The sequence below is a fragment of the Mus caroli genome, unplaced genomic scaffold, assembly GCF_978045245.1.
Source record: "Mus caroli unplaced genomic scaffold, Mus_caroli_1 scaffold_6, whole genome shotgun sequence".
NCBI classification, from domain to species: Eukaryota; Metazoa; Chordata; class Mammalia; order Rodentia; family Muridae; genus Mus; species Mus caroli.
This window is the reverse complement of record NW_028227261.1, coordinates 139,176,791-139,184,081: the sequence shown is the minus strand read 5'-3', so window position 1 is coordinate 139,184,081 and position 7,291 is coordinate 139,176,791. Positions and strand designations below refer to the sequence as shown.

General features: G+C 39.9%; 1 non-coding gene across 1 annotated transcript; it reads left to right on the top strand.

The window, feature by feature from the left end:
- Positions 1 to 1,758: 1,758 nt before the first annotated feature.
- LOC115031075 (U6 spliceosomal RNA) lies at positions 1,759 to 1,865 on the top strand. Its single transcript, XR_003836640.1, has one exon. It is a non-coding gene; the product is annotated as a U6 spliceosomal RNA (small nuclear RNA).
- Positions 1,866 to 7,291: the final 5,426 nt, after the last annotated feature.

The window sequence follows — 7,291 nt, the reverse complement described above, 5'->3', positions numbered from 1 at the left end:
ATTAATATATCTTTAGACTCAGTGAACAGAGACTACTCTTGAAAGTCTTAAAACTTCTGTAAGAGGAAAATGACACAGATTAAGGCAAAGGAAACCTATTTAGTGTGTTTTCTCTAGCATTTTCTATATTGACTGCTACCAGGTACAGTGACAGAGCCATGGGAAGCAGGTGACCTGGCTTCACTGGCAAAGGTCAGTTCCTTTATGTAAAGGTTATATACCATTTGGTCTTTTTGCTCTGGGAACTAGAATTCTGACTGCCATTCATCTTTATTAATTCTTTGCAATAACGAATAGATAAAAACATGAAGGATTAAGTGATATTGAAATGAGAATTACATGCAGTTATTACACATATCCACAGAAAGAGTAGCTAAGCAATGGACTGAATGTAGAGTAATTCTTCCATTGATTTCACAGTTTCTGCCCAGAGAGGGGAGAACTCCTCTGCAGGTGGAGCTATGGTCCTCAGGTGTGTTTTCTACTGTATGCTTATTGCTCCATTTACTCCCCGTGGCTTTCTCTATTTTAGTCTATGTCATAGACTCATAGAGATCATGGTGCTACTCATAGGACTAAATTTTTGGGTATCAGTGATAAAGGATTCTTCATCCTCTATCAGCCATTCCCTGTATATCCCTAACTTTGCAGTAGAGTTTAGGAAGAACCCATAACACATCTATTTGGTTGTAAGACAATTTGACAAGCAAAGCCTGCATTAAGTCTTCTGTTAGTAGACTTACTAAATCTTGCTCACTCTTAAGAGAGTTCCTCTGAAGGCTAATATTCAATATATACAAAGAACTCAAGAGATTGCAGTCTAGACAATCAAATAACCCTATTAAAATGGAGTACAGAGCTAAACAAATAATTGTCACCTGAGGAAATGCAAATGACCGAGAAGCACCTAAAGAAATATTCAACATCCTTTTGTCATCAGAGAAATTCAAATCAAAACAACCCTGAAATTCCACCTCACACCAGTCAGAATGGCTAAGATCAAAAACTCAGGTGACAACAGATGCTGGCAAGAATGTAGAGGAAGAGGAACACTCTTCCATTGTTGGTGGAGTGGTACAATCACTCTGGAAATTAGTCTGGTTGTTCATCAGGAAATTGGACATAATATTACCTGAAGACCAAGCTATACTGTTCTTGGGAATATACCCAAAATATGTGCCCACATATAACAAGGACACATGTTCTACTATGTTCATGGCAGCCTTATTTATAATAGCCAGAAGCTAAAAAGAATCTAGATGTCCTTCAAGATAGGAATGGATACAGAAAATGTGATACATTTACACAAAGAAATACAGCCATTTAAAACTACAAATTCATGAGATTCTTAGGCAAATGGATGGAACTAGAAAATATCATCCTGAGTGAGGGAACTCAATCACAAAAGAACACACATGGTATATACTCAGTGATAAGTGGATATTAGCCTCAAATCTCAGAATACCCAAGATACAATTCACAGACCACATGAAGCTCATGAAGAAGGAAGACCAAAGTGTCTTCCTTTGGTCCTTCTCAGAAAGGGGAACGAAATACTCATGGTAGCAAATATGGAGACAAAGTGTAGAGCAGAGACTGAAGCAAAGGCCATTCAGAGACTGTTCCACCTTGGATTTATTTCATATACTGTCACCTAACTCCAACACTATGGTTGATGCCAAGAAATGCATGCTGCAAGGAGTCTGATATGGCTGTCTCCTGAGAGGCCCATACAAAGCCTTATAAATACAGAGACTGGTGCTCACTTAGGCAGCACATATACTAAAATTGGAACGATACAGAGAAGATTAGTATGGCCTCTGCGCAAGGATGGCACACAAATTCGGGAAGTGTTCCATATTTCTTGGGAGTGGATGCTCACAGTCATCTATAAGATGGAACACAGGGCCCCCAATGGAGAAGCTAGAGAAAGCACCCAAGGAGCTGAAGGGGTCTGCAACCCTATAGGTGGAACAACAATATGAACTAACCAGTACCCCCAGAGCTTGTATCGCTAGCTGCATATGTAGCAGAAGAAGTCGACCATCGCTGGGAAGAGAGGTCCCTTGGTCTTGCAAACTTTATATGCCCCAGTACAGGGGAATGCCAGGATCAAGAAGGGGGAATGGGTAGGTAGGGGAGCATGGGGGAGGGAGGGTATAGGGAATTTTCGGGATAGTATTTGAAATGTATATAAAGAAAATATCTAATAAATTTTTAAAAAAAAAAACAACAACAACAAAACAAATACAGAGGCTGATGCTCAAATTCAACCATTGGACTGAGTGCTGGGGTCCCCAATGGAGGAGTTAGAGAAAGGATTGAAGGAGCTGAAGGGGTTTGCAACCCCATAGGAAGAACAACAATATCATCCAACCAGAGTTCCCTGGGTCTAAACCACCAACTAAGGAGTACACATGGAGAGACCCATGGCTCTAACAGTATATGTGGCAGAGGATGGCCTTGTAGGGCATCAATGGGAGAAGAGGCCCTTGGTCCTTTTAAGGCTCAATGCCCCAGTGTAGGGAAATGTGAGGGTGGGGATGCAGGAGTGGGTGGGAGAGTGGAGCCACACCCTCAGGGAAGCAGGAGGAGGGAGAATGGGAGAGGGGGTTTCTGCAGGGGGGGGGGCGGAGAATAGAGAAAGGGGATAACATTTAAAATGTAAATAAATATCCATTTTTTTTAAAAAAGATTTCCTCCTCTGATAGTACAGCCTGCATATCTCTCTCTCTCTCTCTCTCTCTCTCTCTCTCTGCCTCTCTCTCTCCCTAATCTCTCTTTCTATTATCTCTATCCATATCATCTAATCTCTTTCTCCCTCTATCTCTATATCTCATCTATATCTTTATTTTATCTGCTATTCCATGATTATGTTATAGTTTTAAAAATAGTGTTATCTTTACTGTATTTGGAGGCTGTCATAGATGGCTTCAGTTGCTAACTTGATATACTTAGGAGGAACACTCAGTTGAGGAACTGCCTCTACCATATCAGCCTGGGCCTGTTTATAGAGCATTTGGTTTTGATTGCTATGTGACATAGCATAGCCCAGATCACAGTTGGTGGTGCTATCTTTAAACACATGGGCCAATGAGGAAGCTAGGGGAAGAACGTCATTAAGCAGAACTCCCCCATGGTCCTTGCTTTATTTTCTGACTACAGTGTGCTGAAAGAAATGGTTAAACTCCCAAAGGGCTGGGTGAATACTGGGGATGGTATATATTCACAATTTGCCTGAGTTCCATCTCTGAACCATAGGTTCCAGGCTGGAAAATTTGGGAGCTACAGTGGCTTGAAACTAACCTGGACCTTTGCATGGTTAGGTGTTAGGTACATTGGTGAGACTTTTTCAAAAATGTACCTGGCATTGATTAAGCTTATGAGCCTTAAATAGTACAATAAAATATGAAGCTTCAAATTCTAAAACTAAAAAAAATTAAGTAAAAGTACAATTAGAAAAATGTCTGGTGAATTTTAATATATATGAGCCTTTTCCAGTGTATATTGCATTGCTTTGGAAGTTTAGCCATTTCTTTCAGCACATTATAGTCAGAAGCAGAATTGGGCATACAGAAATGTAAATATCTTCACAGGCTCTGTGTATTCTCTAAACTTAGGAGTGAAGAATAGTGGACAAAATTAAAATAAAGAAAGGAAAGATGCAAAGAGGAAGGAATTTCCAATTATTGAAGAATATTTAAAATAATGATGGATAGTTGCTATTAGGTAAGGAAATCTTATCTGTCTATAAGAATGTGGCATATAAGACATGGTATATGATTAGCATTACACTGTATGCATATTTTTATTTAATAAGACTAAGAATGGAAACATGTTCTGTGATTAATTTATTTCACCCCCTTCCTCGTCTCCCAGCAATTTCCTAAGAGATTTGTCTTTGTTTTCTTGCTTCTGTTGCTTAGATACTTAATGAGTGCTATGTGATGTTCTGAAGTAATTTACGAAGGGCTAATAATGCCAATAAACATACTACCAATCCATATTTCCAACTATTCTTTGCAAAAACTATCCTTCAAAGAAATCACACTAGCCTGAATACTTACCTAATATAATCTGCCATTAAGAGCTCCTGTGAGTAAAGTGCTTTTGAATTTTTTCAAGACTAATCTTGTCACTGTAGAATTATGCACACCTGATGAACAATTCATCAATAATTAATCTATAAAAAGATTCCCAGTTGATGGATTTGAACTGAATTTTTTCTCTAATTAATTCACTGTAGAAATGGGTATTTCCTACTGTCATTATATAGTCTTGAATATGCATGAAAGGATCCTGATGAAAATTACATGACTTGCTTAGATGGCTTAACAATACTGAATGGTGGTAATTTGGCTAAATTTTCTATGCCTACATTCATTCAATGAAGTCTTTCCTGTGCATGTAAAATAAGACTTGGTTTCCAAAGCCCATGTACATGCTGCTGTGCAGAGTACACCTCAAGTTTTTTGCTTTAAATATTGGGTCATATTTACAAGAATAAAAAGGATTTATTAATAGATATATTTTATCTTAAAAACTATAAAGATCAATTTACCTGTATTAGTCAGGGTTCTTTAGAAAATTAGAGATGATAGAATATGCTTCAGTATATTTAGTATAAGCCAGAAGCCTAGAGAAGCAGGTTCTAATGCCAGTGCTGGAATAAACTTGTGAGTGAGGGCCAGCAGGCAAAGAACAAGCATACCCTTCTTTCATGTTCTTTATATAAGCTGCTGCCATGGAAGCGTGAGGTCCAGATAAAAGGTGTATCTTCCCATCTAAGATGATCCAGATTAAAGCTGGGTCTTCACACTTGATTTAACTAAGTACAATCCCTCACACGTATACCCAGCCATTTGTTTTAGGTAATTCCAGATGGAGTGACGAGGCCAACAAAGAATGGCCATCACATTACCAAATAATATATTACACACACACACACACACACTCACTACACGCACACACACACACACTAACATACATACTCACACACACACTCTCATACACACATATAAACACACACACACACACACTTACCCTATCACACACAGGCATATATGAATAGGTTATGCAGTATAAAACATGGATTTGATCATGGACTTTTGTACTTCATCAGTCTTTGATACTCCTAAGACATCCTACCCCATGGGCACTGCCTTAGGACTCACCTGCTAGATCTAGGTGTGACTATGACCTGACAGTTTTGTGAGAGGAAGCTTGCTTTTCTTTACTTTTCAACTTTGAGACCAGTCACAGCTTCTGTCACTTGTTTCTGTTCCCCCTTTCACACTCTAACCATCTCACAATTCCTGCCATGCTTGAATGATGCCTGCGTGTAAGAACTGGCATAACTTAGCTGCCCAAGGTGCCTAATTCTGGCCCAAACTGCTTAATATAGGGAAATAGAGTCACAGAGTGTCAACAGGCTCGCTAGGGAATGGCCTGAACATTAGCAGAAATCCCCAGGGAAGGAGTAATCCAGATCCTCAACCTAAGCTGTCTACAGAGAAGCAGCAACTTTCTGCCTTCCAGGAATCAGCTGCAGCAGTCATTCTAGGTGAAGAACCACAAGCCCCACCTTCTATTCAGATGACCACTGTGCAGCAGGTTCTAGAGATCGGGGTTGTGACAATTAAAAGATACTTGAATTCCATCTAAAACTTGAAGTCTCTGGAAGTGGGGAGTAGGGGGTGGGAAAGGGGAGCTAGTTGGATTTGCCTATCTAGGACCATCTTATCTTTCTTTTTATGGTGTTGAGAATAAAACCCTTGAACTTAAAAAATTTTTTATTAGGTATTTTCCTCATTTATATTTCCATTGCTGTCCCAAAAGTCCCCCATACCTTCCCCCCCCCCACTCCCCTACCCATCCACTCCCACTTCTTGGCCCTGGCATTCCCCTGTACTGAGGCATATAAAGTTTGCAAGACCAATGGGCCTCTCTTTCCACTGATGGCTGACTAGGCCATCTTCTGATACATATGCAGTTAGAGACATGAGCTCTGGGGGTATTGGTTAGTTCATATTGTTGTTCCACCTATAGGGTTGCAGATCCCTTTAGCTCCTTGGATACTTTCTCTAGCTCCTCCATTGGGGGCCCTGTGATCCATCCAATAGCTGACTGTGAGCATCCACTTCTGTGTTTGCTAGGCCCCGGCATAGTCTCCCAAGAGACAGCTATATCTGGGTCCTTTCAGCAAAATCTTGCTAGTGTATGCAATGGTGTCTGCGTTTGGTGGCTGATTATGGGATGGATCCCCAGATATGGTAGTCTCTAGATGGTTGATCCTTTTGTCTTAGCTCCAAACTTTGTCTCTGTAACTCCTTCCATGGGTGTAACTCTTGCCTCTTGGAATCAAGATTTTGTTGTGTAGCTCAGGTTGGCTTTAAGCTCGATGTGGAGTTGAAAGTTGGCTTTCAACTCATGGTATTGCTTCCACCTCCTGAGTGTAGGGATTGCTTTCAGGCACGTCCAACCTTCTGCCCACAAGCCACATACACCCTATGGTAATCATGACTACAGTCCAACATAAAGCCATAAACTCATTTCAAACATTATGAGTAGTTATTTCTCTCTCTCTCTCTTTCTCTCTCTCTCTCTCTGTATGTGTGTGTGTGTGTTTGTTTGTGTGTGTGTGTGTGTGTGTGTGTGAGAGAGAGAGAGAGAGAGAGACTGACTTATCACTAGATTGCAAGGTTCTCATTAGTCACTTTTATGGATAACAATGTTATGTCTAATTTTTAAAGGATTAGACAAGACTATAAAGCTATAATAGACATTCTAGCTATTGATATTGTTTAAACATTGGTGGAAAATTTTTGATTTCCCAACCAGAAGAATTACAGGCTAATACAGTAGTGATAGCATGGAGTTTAAACTACAGGAAGTTAGTTTTTTATTTTCAAGATAATTTCAGAGTTTTGATTTAAATTTGAAAGTGGTCCTCTGAAGGTTCATGGGTTGAATACTCGATCCCAACTGGGTGTCACTGTTTTGAGAGGTGGCAGAATCTTTGGGAACTGGGACCTAGCTTTAGAAAGCAGGTTACTTCAGGATGTGCCTTTGAAGTTTATAACTTGTTCTTTGTCCCTCCCTCTTCTTCTGCTTTCTGTCCATCATGTGGTGAAGAACCTCATTCTTACCATGCTTCTAACTCCATGATATTTTTTCCCTAGGGAATGGAGCTAAGAAAGTAGGGAGTGAGTCCTCTGCTCTCAGTAGCTTTCCTTCATGTTGACCTCAGGTTTTTTTATTCATAGCTATACAAACGTGACAAATAGATGCT